Source organism: Dipodomys merriami, unplaced genomic scaffold (assembly GCF_024711535.1).
Source record: "Dipodomys merriami isolate MVZ:Mamm:240054 unplaced genomic scaffold, mDipMer1.0.p SCAF_93, whole genome shotgun sequence".
In the NCBI taxonomy this organism is placed as follows: domain Eukaryota; kingdom Metazoa; phylum Chordata; class Mammalia; order Rodentia; family Heteromyidae; genus Dipodomys; species Dipodomys merriami.
In genome coordinates, this window is record NW_027206546.1 from 1,400,282 (window position 1) to 1,414,401 (window position 14,120).

At 36.1% G+C, this 14,120-nt stretch overlaps 1 pseudogene; it reads left to right on the forward strand.

The window, feature by feature from the left end:
- Nucleotides 1–12,940: 12,940 nt before the first annotated feature.
- Nucleotides 12,941–13,040, forward strand: LOC138821715 (U6 spliceosomal RNA; annotated as a pseudogene).
- The last annotated feature ends 1,080 nt before the right edge of the window (nucleotides 13,041–14,120 follow it).

Genomic DNA, 14,120 nt, shown 5'->3' on the forward strand with positions numbered 1-14,120 from the left:
CAAGTCTTTCCATTTCCTAACAAATGGGGCAATGTCATTATTTCTGATGGAGGCATAGAATTCCATTGTGTATATATACCACATTTTCTTGATCCATTTATCTACTGAAGGGCATCTGGGTTGGTTCCATAACTTAGCTATGGTAAATAATGCTGCAATAAACATAGTTGTGCTGGTAGCTTTAGTGTGGTCTTGTTTGTAAACATTTGGGTAAATGCCCAAAAGTGGGATTGCTGGGTCATAGGGGAGGTGTATGTGAAGTCTTTTGATGAACTTCCATACTGCTTTCTAAAGTTGTTGAACAAGTTTACACTCCCACCAACAATGAAGTAAGGTTCCCTTCTGTCCACATCCCCTCCAGCATCTGTTGTTGTTAGAGTTCTTGAGTTTTGCCATTCTAACTGGGGTGAGGTGGTATCTCAATGTTGTTTTGATTTGCATTTCTTTATGGCTAGCGAGGTTGAGCATTTCTTCATGTGTCTATTGGCCATCCTTCTTTCTTCTTCAGAGAAGTTTCTCTTCAAGTCTTTCGCACACTTATTTATTGGGCAGTTGTTTCTTTGAGGATTTGTTGTTGGGGGATTTAATTTTTTGAGTTCCAAGTATATTTTAGATATGAGACCCTTGTCCGTTGTATGGCTTGTGAAGATCTTCTCCCAATCCGTGGGCTTACTATTGATCTTGCTAGCTATGTCCTTTGCCATGCAGAAGCTGTGAAACTTCATGCAATCCCATTTGTCGAAACTTTCTTTGATTTGTTGTGTTTCTGGTTCTCTATTAAGAAAATTTCAGCCTGAACCAAGGAGACCTAGGGTTTGACCTATTCCATCCTGTAATATTTTCAGAGTGTCAGCTTTGACTCCGTGGTCTTTGATCCATTTGGAGTTGCTTCTGGTGCAGGTTGATATATAAGGATCTATCTTTATTTTTCTACAATTAGTTAACCAATTTTGCCACTAGCATTTACTGTAGAGCCTGTCTTTCTTCCATTCTATTTTTTTAATTGTATTTTATTTTATTTGAGAACGTACTGTACAGAGGGGCTACAATTACATGGGCAGGATAATGCATACATTTCTTACCAAGCATTGCAGCCTCCTCCTTTGTTTACCCTTCACTTCCCTTCCCGCCTCCCCCCTCCCCCCACCCAATTTTACCCCCCTCCCCCCACCCAATTATACCCCCTCCCCCCCACACCGACATTGTAAAGCTGGTTTTGACATGACATTTTGTACTTCTCATTGTTGCAACAGGTCCACCTGAATCCTTAAACGACTTGTTTGTCCCCATCTCCTCCACATGTTATACTGACATCAAATATAGTGAAAGCGGGGGTTACACTGTGGGGGAGGGACATACAAAGCAACAAAGAAATAATCTTATAAATGCGTTAGAAACACATTTTTTTAGTTCCCTTATCGAAGATTAGATGGCTATAGGTCTGTAGGTTCATTACTGGGTTTTCAATTCTATTCCATTGGTCCTGAGGTCTGTTCTTATGCCAATACCAAGGTGTTTTGATTACTATGGCTTTATAGTATAGTTTGAAATTTGGTATTGATATTCCTCCAGCAGTATTCATTCTGTTGAGGAGCCTTTTGGCTATTCGGGGTCTTTTATTGTTCCATATGAATTTTTGGATTGCCTCTTCTATTTCCTTGAAGAATGAGGTTGGAATTTTGATAGGTATCATTTTGAATTTGTAGATAGCCTTGGGAAGTATTGCCATTTTCACGATGTTAATCTTTCCAATCCAGGAGCATGGGAAGTTTTGCCGTTTTCTAAGTTCTGTTTTGATTTCCTTTTTCAAGATTTTAAAGTTTTCATCGTAGAGGTCCTTCACTTCTTTGGTTAATTCCTAAGTATTTTATTTTTTGTGTGGCTATTACAAATGGAGTTGCTTTAGGATCACATTTCTAACAGTGTACACTCAACATATGTAATGTGCATGTTCATCTAACTTTATATGAATTCTTGAGTTAAAAATCTATGGTACAGCTTAGCCTTTAAACTCACAAAATGTTTGTAATTTAAAAGTTGATACTACTGGAGAAATAAAACCTAAGAATATAAAGGAGTCAGGGAAGTTCACTTTTCATCCAGCCTTGGCAGAACAGTCTTTGAGAAACTATATATAATTAACCAGCAAAAAGCTGGACTGGAAGAATGGCTCAAGTATTGGAATACCAGTAATGAGCAAGATTGCTGAATAAGATGTTGAGGCTTTTGCATACATGCAATCATAAAAATATATACAGAGGCACTTATATGTGCACAAATACACATATGAAGCAACTCTCAGAATATGTGGAAAAGTTAGAAAACAATAGAAAACATGTCCTGAGTAAGGCTAGAATCAAGTGATAATTTTTAATTTTAGAAAGTCCTCAAGTGAACTTTCTTCAAAAAAGTTTGACTATTACATAGATAGGGACCAGAGATAATAAGAGAGACAAGTAATCATTATTAAAGTGATCAGATCCATGGAGGAATGAATCAGAGACTCCTGCAGGTGCATCTGATAATATTCATATCCTGTGTCAAATGTTAGAACATGTTTGAAAAGAGTACATGAACACTCTGAGCACTGCAGTGGATAATATTCCTGAGAAGTTCAGAATTGCTAGTCTGTATCTAGATTAAATAAACAAGAAACTATGGAGGGGCAATTTGATACAAGGCTAGAATTCTAGCCCTCAAACTAAGATAGGAGATTAGATAGTGGAATTACACAGTGATACCTTTGCTGGACCAGGTAGTATAATTTTGTCTTAATAAAACGAACCAAACAGGAAAGGAATACAAAGTTGGACATTTGGGCTAATTTTGTCATTATGTTTTGAGAAGTCAAGTTTCCTATTGAAATGCAACTCATATATAATCTTCAGTTGTGTTTTAAATGCTCTCTTCATTACAGAACATTGTTAGATGCAAAATGGTTAGTGATTCCCATCCAAAATTTGAAAAAGTTAGTAATCATCACTCTGTTAGATTCCAAGGAAACGATGAAGGATTACAAAAACTTAAGCCTGAAGAAATAGCAAAGTTAATCTAATGAAGGACTATGTAGATCTTGCTAAATTAGAGTTTAGATTTAAAATAAATATTTTGGTTTTGATTGTAATTTCATATTCTATAGGATACTTACAAAATTCTTTTCAAGTAGAGTGTTTAATTGACAAATTTACAAATGTTTCTTGCATTCTATTTGCCTAGAATATTCTTTCATGAGAGTTATAATTAGAACTCAATTAATAGATAATTCCAACACTGCATGTATAAAATGATAATGTGAATAATGCATACAGAGTTGCCAACAAATGGATGATATTAATTTATAAATTTAGAAAAAGGGCAATTTTTTGAAGCTTGGGTATAACATGGTATGAAGAGAATAATTGTGTGACATATTTCTTCTACCTGTATGTAACACAGGAAGCAAATTTCTTAATTGCGTGCCTTTGTATACAGTGAGAAAAATGCTAGGTTTGGGATTTGTTTTTATTTTTGTTTTTGTTTTATTGGTTTGTCCTATGGCTTGAACTCTGGGACTGGACTGTCTCTTAACCTGTTTATGCTCAATGCTCGTGCCCTACCACTTCAACCTCAGCTCACTTGTGTCTGTCTTTTGCTGAGAAGTTTATTGGAGATAAGAATCTAGGGATCCTTCCTGCCTGGGTGGGCTTTTGTCAACATCTACTGCATTGGGGTCCCTGGATAATGGTAATGAAATCACCAGGACATAGGGGATGCAGAGTGCAAACAGCAATTGCCACTGCATGCTGTGCTTTATTTAAATGGTATTTACAGACAAGCAAGCATGATCTTTGCCAAGATTTGGTCAGAAGACATTCACACAAAAATTTCAACAGATACATTTTTACTTGACCTCTGAGACAATGTCTTGGCATATTATTATCTAAACTATTTTAGAGCAAGCTCAAACCACTTCTTTAATATCAGGAAAATGCTTGACCAGCTGCTCATCTATGCTTAAGCAAGCAGAATAGCTACTTCCTCAGCTCCCAGGAGTCTGTGACATGTGTTTTGAGACAGGCAGAAAGAACATTTTCCCTCTTCTTCCCGGCATGCCAAGAGCTTTCCTAATACTCAAATACAGTCCGCAGATAATTCTGAGGCCGGAGCCTGCATCATTCTGCCCCTTTAACATAGACCCTGAGTCTTCACAATTTCCTTCTTTTTTCTTTTGTTTTAAAAGTAAAGCTTTCCACAGGGTTATCATAGATGCTTGCATTGGTTTCATAAAAATGAAATATAACAGTACCAGTGCAAACAAAATAATAACAATCATGTAGTGGCCATAGTTTCAGCAAACACCTGCATACACCTGGATTCAGATGTAAAGTCTTTGCAGGCCCTTAAATATGTATTCACATCCCCAGATTTTTTAATAGGCAAAAGGGCTCGTCTACAGTCCTCATTAGCATTCTCATGAGCCAACATATGCAGCAGTTGTTGCCATGCCACAACAGTACGTTTCAAGGTCACTTTTAATCGTGATAAAAATTCAACATAGGGTTTATTAGGTTTTTGAATTACTTTAGTCCAAGAGCCATAATGCTCTCTACCGGTGGAATCCTTTCCCATGCCTCAATACCTATGTCTCTTAACTGCTCATGGATCTCTTTAGGAGAGTTTACTTTTATATGAGCATCCGCATATTGTTCTGTTCCACTTAACATTGGAAACGTTATGATCTGCAGGTGTGGATTACTGCTCTGTGCATTTTGTCTAGCCCTTTTTGTACATAACTCAGTAAACCACATTTGCCATTGTAGGTATTTAGGTGTCTTAAGCAAGGCTCTACAAAGCATCTTACAATCCATGGGAGCAAATTATTGTAATGTTGGGCAAGCCCATTAAGCAATTCCTTAACATAATGAGACTGAGGTCCATACAACTGCCTTCTTAAGTTTACCAATATCATCAACAACAACACCTTCATATCTGGCTGGTTGAGCTATACCATTCATAAGGGGTGGTCGAATTACAGGATAAGAAAAAAATAGGCATTTCATCATCAAACTCACTGTATTTCTTTCAGATTCAACCCTTCCAATTGTTTAACAAATGCATCATCAATATTAGAAGCACCATCATTTGTACATTGTTTACCAAAAGTATCATGTACATTAAATTGTAACTGAGCAATCAATTGAGGAGCTGTAGAATTTCCAGATAAATACTGCTGTATTAAATTCTAATCGTGTATAGATTTATTACATTTTACATTAGTAATGCAAAAGGTAGTAAAATTCCAATCACATTTTAACAATAACTGTTTTTCCACAACCAATAACGTTTTTCCTAACCATCCTACTGTCAGTTTAATAATATTAATCTGTGTTTATAATAGAGCATAAATTTCTACCTGTGAGACCCACAATTCATGTGAATCCCGGTGCCATTCTTCCACAAAGTGCTTAGTTTGTAAGGCAATTCCAGACACCGCAGCAACAGTGGTAATAGAAATTAAGTTTAAGATCACAGATACAATGGCTCCAACCATACGCTTTGTACGTTTTAGTAGTTTGGTAAAAAAAAAAATTCAATAACACTATCCAAAGAATTTTGGGACCATTTTCTTCCTAATTTAACAGGTAGCCAAATATGAGTTCTTTGTTGTAATATCATTGTATTATCACTGTCATTAAAATTAAGAGAGGAATTAATGCAAGAATAAGGAGACAATTAAAACAAGAAATAGTAGGAGAAAATGTAAAATTTCCCACTAAAAATACATAAGGCAGAGGTACACAAGCAGTTACATCATAAGATTTGTACAAAGTAAAATTATAAGTGGACGCAGAGTTCGACGTCCCTGAAAATGATCCATTTGATAGCATCACGGGTTTCAGCACCGCTCTGACTTTCCAAAGATGAGTCTGAACAGCAGTGGGTGCAGCCATGAAAGCCCATTGAGCATCTGCAATGCCTCCATCTCCCCAGGCCATCAGTTGATTTCCAGTAAGTGATTCATTAATGGTTTCCAGCATCCTAGTAACATTTGATAAATCACATCTGGTAATATTCCATTCTGAACATGTATTAATAAACTGTCCGAAAGGTCCCTAATTATTAAAATTATTGAACACTTTTCCAAATTTTCCTCTACATTCTTGCCACACAAAAGGCAGATATTTTAAATCAATATAAGTAAAATCGGGACACATAGGTAAGGATAACTTGCCAACAAAGGTGACACTTTCCCAGCTACTATTAATGGACCAAGTATTTAATCACTGCAGCTGTGTTCTAGAATTGGAAGTGCGTTTCCCAGGTAAAACCCAATGTTGCCAATTCATAACTAAACATGGAGGAGGCCCCAGACAAACAGGCAAGGAATAGTATAGTAAGTAAAATTTAAAAAGCTACCATCATCCTTATTGTAAAATGTCAAATTATTCCAAGAAGGAGACAAAACAGCAGGAACATTATAGACGGTTATATCCATGTCTCCCCAAACAACAGGTTCCAATAAAGGAGGGTTAGGAACAAAGGCCCAATAAGTTAAATTAGCCTTAGCATGGACAGAGTTTACAGTAAGCAGGGCACACATGGCCAAGAACAAGTTCTCAGTCGTGACAGGTTTACCATTGCATTGTAACATCTTTTGTCCTTCTCCAGTCAACTTTTTAACCTGCCACCAGGTGGGCAGTGGGGATTTCTTTTTCCTCAACTGGTGGCCGATTCCTTGCAGGATACGGGGCTGTCCTCACTGGGCCGTGTCTGTATCCATCAGGCAGGAAGCTAGTATTGTTTCCATGCTGTATAGACACAAAACCCTATCCTAGCCCCTTATGTAATAATTTTCCTAGTTGCTATTCTGCATCCAATGCAATCTTAATCCATACGGGAGCATTTAAATAAGGTTTTTCTGATATTTGTTCAAAATGGCACTCAGCTCTAGTTAAAATATCTCCTTGTGGTAAGTTAAAATATTAAGAGCAAAAAGAGCTTGATGTAAAATTATTTTAGGATTTTGCATGGAAAACCACAAAATATTCATACCTTCATCCAAACTTTTCCTCCTTTTAAATTTTTTGATTTGTTGTTTTAGTGTTCAACTATGCTTCAGCAAGCAGAAGAGATACTTCCTCAGCTCCCAGGAATCTGTGACATTTGTTTTCAGATAGGGAGAGAGAATACTTTCCCTCTCTAGCCTGGCATGCCAAGAGCTTTCCTAATACTCAAACACAGTCCTCAGATAATCCTGAGGCCAGTGCCTGCATCATTCTGCCCCTTCAAAATAGACCCTTAGTCTTCACAATCTTTGAACTGTAATCTTCCAATCTTCACCTCCTGATTATCTATGATAGTTAAAAAAGTATAAATATAAATAATATTTTCAAGAATACCAGTGGAGGAAAAATGATGCAACCCTGTTTATAGTGGTGTTCTTTCCAGAATATGGAGGGCATCACATTAGCAGAGGTGCAGTGTATTTCACAATGGGCATAAGCTATTCTTGATATGAATTAATGGAATTTTGAGGTGCACCCTACAAGTTGGAAACTGGTGGGCTAGGATGACTTTATGGCATGAATCCTGTGATTGATGGTCATAGAAATAATAGCTTAATATGATAAACAACTTCTTAATCTTGAAGAATTAATTATCACATGCTTCATAGTTTTATCCCATATCAGAATGTGGCTCTTTTTCTGTTCACTTCTCAGTCTGTAACACCCCATTGGAAAATGCATCTACTGCAGAATTACATAACATGCAAACAGGTATATTTTGAATCTCTCAGGTATGGAATGTTCAGAATTTGAAAATGAGTAGTTATTAGTCATAGGAATTTTGAAGAACACATACATTCTGTCCTATTAACAACTTATTTACTTTTAAAAGTTATGCGTTTCCATAGAATTAAATTGTTTTCTGTTTTAGTAAAACAAAATATTAATTTATTCTATTTTCAAAATATTGGTAAGTATATTGTGAAAAAATTGTCTAGTTGGATATCATTCAAGTTGATGACCCTCTGATAAAGAAGAGATAATTAATTCAAATTAGATGCCAAATAATACTGATTTTTAAAAAGTTACTACATAAAGAATAATATTTCCTCTACAAAAACAGTGAAAATTTATTTCATCAGCTTATTTTTTAAATTTAATTTTAATGTGAAAGTGATGTGCACTGTGGTTACAGCCATTGTAAGGTAGTGAATACATAACTTTTCAAACGTGTTATCCCCTCTCTCATTTTTCTGTTTTTCTTTCACCCTAATACCCCTCCCAAGTTGTAATGTACATTTCCAACTTATTGTCTTGTGAGAATTGCTATTGCATTGGTTTGCTGTTTGTCCTTTTTCTCGCCATTTTTTTTTTGTTCCTGTTCCCTTCCCTAATTAAGGTAAATGTATACACAATACACAGGGTACCAAAATCAAACACATCAGGGGATAAACCATAGGGGAAAATCTCAAAGAAAATAGAGATCACATAGTACATCAAAAAAAAAGGCAACCGCAAATAAATATCTGTTTCCATATCTTGGAGTTCATTTTGCTCAGCAACACCTTATATGGTCAAATATATGCATAACAAAGCCACTGGAAAATAGTAGTTTCATGGACACTATATCATGAAAACAACATATCAACTGTTTTTGATGGTAAAGGTGGGATTAAGATTGGTGAATTCACGATTTTGATAAAGGAATTTCAAAAGATTTAAAAATTTATGAAAGGTAACTTTTAATTGTTCAAACTTTTTAACAACTTAGCCTATTAAGAAAATTTAACATTGTCTGGGAAAATAGGCTTTCATGCAAAGAAATCCGTGGAGACTTAGCTGAGAGGGAGCAATGTGGGTGAATTTGGCTTATTTTCACACTAAACAAACAAACCTCACAAACCTTGCTGTAAATCCTGTAGGTTCCCTTGAGAATTGTCCTTACCCAGGAAATATACTCTCACTGTGTAAAACAAAGTTGTACTGGAATTTAAATTCAAAATTCTTTTTAAAAAAGACATCAAAATTTGTGAATTGACATTTAATTACCAAACAGTAATTCTCTGAAAAAGAAGGAAATATAATTCAAAATCACTTGACTTTATTAATAGTAAGAAAAAAGAGTAATGAAGAGAGATGAGAGAAACCATAGAGGACTGTTTTCTCTCCGGTTGTGTAATGGGTTCTTGATCTTGATTCTTCCATTCTATCTTCATAAGCTATGAATCCACAGCTCAGGACTGATGTAACCAGTTCAGACAAAGAATACTCACAGAATGGGGGCTGGGAAAGTGGCTCAGTGGTAGAACGCTTGCTTTGCATGCCTGAGGCCCTGGGTTCAATTCCTCAGCACCACATAAGCAAAAAGAAAAAAACCAGAAGTGGAGCTGTGGCATAAGTGGTAGAGCGCTAGCCTTGACCAGAAGAGCTAAGGGACAATGCCCAGGCCCAGAGTTCAGGCCCCACGACCGGACCCGCCCCCCCCCCCAAAAAAAAACACAGAAGAAAATATTTGCAGTAGATGTAGGTGACTTATAACCTTAGACAATCTATTTAAATCTCTTCAAAATTCTCCCCTACCCTAAACTGCCCTCTTTGAACAGCTTTGTTTACTTTTCCCAAGACTGCCCTTCATTAACTGCATAAAATTTTGTGAGGTCATATAGATACTTTCTAGGGATTGCTGTTTGTTTGTGATTTTTGTGTGTTTTTGTTTGTAGTTGTGTTTTTAACTGAATTTCAAAAGGTTGTGCAAGTGTGTTACAATTAAATATGTCCATCTAATTGTCCAATGTTCTTGGATCAGAGTCACTCCCATCATTCTCAACCAACCCTTTCTCCAAATTTATTTCAGATTTACCACTTCCTTTATTACATGTGTACATTGAGTATTCTAGCTGTACTTGCCCCTTGTTCCATTTTCATTCATTCTATGTCTTTACTATTATTCCTTTCTGGTTTCAACTTCCTGATATTCATTCTATTAAACTGTCTGTTAATACTTTGAAAGGTTTATATACATTTCATGGAGTTTCAATCCTACGTATACTTAAACTGATGTCAGCATATATTTCCATAATTCATTCATCTGTGATAACAATTTGCAAGACTGGAGACGTGAAGCACCTAAACATGATTTTATTCTCATCTTTTTGGAAGATTAATCTTTAGTCAACAAGAAAGTTTAAAAATCGCTTAGAATTTATAGCTAACTACCAGTTTTTATAAATGGCTTTGTGCAATGGTGTGTGATTATTTTATTTTACATAGGATATTTTCTAATACCTATAAGTTTTGGAAAAAGAAGAAAAATAAAATTTACTACTATAGAGGAATATGATAGAAATAGAAGATATATTTTAGGTTTGTCACATCTCTGATCAGTACCCATATTCAAGACTTAAAGTCATATTTCTTACTATGTTAGACAGATAGGGAAAATATATAATAAGGCAACACATGATAAGGCAACTATTAGTGACTTTTTAAAATGTACCTTCTTATGTGATGAAATTTACTTTATTAGCTAATATTTGGGTTTGAATTATGGGAGGCTGATCTATTTAACACATTTCTGGAAGGCACCTACTGAACAATGCAAATGGTGGGAGATACTATTTCTACACTTTAATGAATGGTTGAACTTATTGGGCATTAGTGCTGGGTAAATAAATCAACTCTATTGTAACTTGATTCCTACACTTGAGAAACTTTTAATGTCACTATCATCTACTTGTCAAGTGTTATTTTGGTGAAGATGATTCTAGAAATTTTATTTGAAAAGGAATATACTTGAAGGAGATTAAATGTAGGTTATCATTGGTTTGAGAATGACAACATTTTTATACTACAGAACCAAGTTTTACTGAAGTATCAGTGTTTTGAAGCATTAGGGTCTTCTCAATTAGTTTTTTAAAATTATATTTGATATCTAAGTCAAATTTTCCTAGCCTTGGTAGAACAATTATGGATTTATCATTCCAGGAAATTTTTTGGCCTACTTATCCTGGACTGAAATCTTTCCTTCATCATTAGGAGAGAGGTATTAAAAATAATCTTGTGACATTTGTGATTTTCTTTACTCACATGGGCTTGTCATCTGTAAATTGAAAGTTTGAACTGCAGTACTTTCACTCATATTTTGTAGTCTCCTCTTTCATTTGAAGTTGCCTTAAATTTCACAATTGTTTACTGCTAATTACTGCAAGGAATTGGGGCTCGGAAATATTATAGGAAATGAAAAATTGAGATGGGTCTTCAATTACTTTCTGTTAGCAGGTTGGATGGGCCAAGGTGAGAAGACTTGCCATTGTTATCTGATGATGCAGATAACCTGGGACCTGGTATCCTCGGACCCGTGGGTACTGCAGAAGAATAATAGCATTTAGGCATACTATGGAGAAAAACACTTTGGGACCAGTGAGTTAATACAATAAACACAGCTGCAGTGTAAAATCTCTTCTAGATTAGAGGAAAACAATACTGTTTTTTTTTTTTTTTACTATGTGAATTCAGAAGACCAAGAACACATAGAAGGTATCACAAGTTTATACCAAAGACATTGCATTGATACTTTTTATATTCGAATATATATTCTAAACCTAATTATTTAGGTTCCAATCTATTTATGGGAATAAATTTCAATTTATTTGTCAAATTATAAATTAATTCTAGTAAGATTCACTGTGTGAAATTTAAGATCAGCACATACAAATATAATATATATAAATATATATAATATAAGAAATTGTTATGCATTGTTCTGTTGTGGTTAGGGTATCAAAGGCAAATCTGTTTTAAAGTATTATTCCATTATCTCTACCTCAGTTTTTGGTAGAGTTAGACCTAAACTTTACCATTTGTAAATGTAAAGCCTGGAGGCAAGAGGAAACACTTTGATTAAAACATTACCAATTTAGGGCCAAATATCGAGGAGAAATATATAGACTTCTCCAGGAGCTATGGAAATATTTGGTGATACAAAGTCAGTAGTGTAAGTTCCTGCCTGGTTGTATGGTAGACAGGCCAGAATATTAAGTAAACATGCATATGAACAACTTTTGCACCTTCTTGGCTTTAGCTACTTTTGAAATAATAGGTATAATATACAATTATATATATATATATATATATATATATATATATATATATATATATATATATATATATATAGTTTTTGTTGTTTGGGTCCGGTCGTGGGGCCTGAACTCTGGGCCTGTGCCCTGTCCCTCAGCTCTTCAGCTCAAGGCTTGTGCTCCACCACTTGAGCCACAGCACCACTTGCGGCTTTTTTCTTTTTCCTTATGTGGTGCTGAGGAATCAAACCCAGGGCTTCAGGCATGCAAGGCATGCAGTCTACCACTGAGCCAACTTCCCAGCCCAAACAATTATATTTTGATAAAATACCTTCTATTCTGAACAGTTAGGTCTGAAGTGTTCATCTCTCTATGATCCCTTGTAACTAAGATTAGTTTTGTTTCAGTAAGACAATCTATGCTGTCAGTGTAAGATATTCTGGTTGGTCTGTTCCTACATGGAAGAAGGATAAGGGTCAGGAAGACATTTGTGCCACTGAGACCTCATTTAGGAAATTTTAAGCTGCAGAAGTTTAGAAGTAGATCTTAACCAAGGCTTACTTTGAATCCATTAGCTCCACAAAGATAACTCAGTTGATAAATAAGTACTTGAAAAGCCATCACCTTTGGACTTAGCTGTAAGGCTTCAAAATATGATCAAATTTAAAATGAAAATGACAAAATAGCCATTGACAAAAAATTGCAAATGTGAGTAATCGACCAAACAATATATTTTTTCCACTATAGACAGAAATTTAGAGCAATAAGATCAATAGCATTTTTAGGAACAATAAGGGTTCCTTGTTACAAATAGGCAACCATGGATATGTGCCTGTATAAAGATTGCATCAATAACTACTTAAATTTAGAGGATACTACATGCTTCAGCAGCAGGTCTACCCAAATTACAACAATACAGAGATTAAAATGGTACTTGCACAAGGATGGTATGAAAATTTGTTAAGTATTCCATATTTTTCATTCTTCAAATGCAAGAAATGAAAAACAGTTGTTAAAAAGTTGATTACAAAAATACAAGTGTAACAATACATGTAATTCATAGAATTAAAGGTTAGTTTGACATCAGTGTATTAAATCTTCACCTTAGAAAGGCCCTTACATAGCATAACCTTTATAAAACTTCAAATTAGATAACATTGTCATTTTATCCCAAAGAAATAAAATTTAAACCATGCTCATAGGGGGTTCCGGGAAGATGGTGGAGGAGAAGCTGAAGGCTAAACAAGCTCTCGCATAGAAAGCAGTTTTAGAGTTCCAGTGAACAGTCCTAAGCCAGAGAATCACACCAAGTATGCCATCACAGTACACAGAATTAGGCCAGAGTGGGAAAATCCAGGCAAAGAGGCAGATCTGAGCATTTGCCAGCAGCTTCGGCAGCAGCGGCGGCCATAGTCGCCATCCTGTAACACAGAGAGTCCAGGACAAAGGATCCAGATGTAGTGGGTGAACAGATTCTACTCAACACCAGCAAGAACTGACAAGGAGCAGACATCTTCATCCTGCGGTTCACAGACCAGAAACAACCCACGAACCAAGACTCGGCGAAAGTAGAAGCCTAACGTCCTCACTCCTTCTCAGGGAGCAGAGGAGAGAAGGCAACCCCTCACCCCCACAACCGGACATCTCCATCTTGGATATTGACAAAGCTCGGTGGAGCTGCTAGCTCCAACTAAGGCCTTGGAAGAAAAGTAGAGTCATTTAGCAGGTCACAAGAACCTAAATTGACCTGCCAGACTCAGCTTCACCCTGGGAAATGTCACCCAGCTCAGGCGCAAGCCCCAGGAATGGCTTTCTTCACTGGGTAATCAGAGCCAGAGGCTGCCCCTCCCTTAAGCAGCCTTGAAAATCAATTGAAATTCAGTAAACATAAACCCAGAGAGTGGCTCCAGCCTGGGCTCGTGAGTTTCTAACAAGCTAGCCCCCAGGAAAAGGTAATGTTTGCTGAAAAGCCTCAACTCTACCCAGAACCTAGCCTCATCACAGCATCTCCAAACGAAGAAAAAGCCATCTCCCTCTTTTGTGATAATCAAAGCAGATC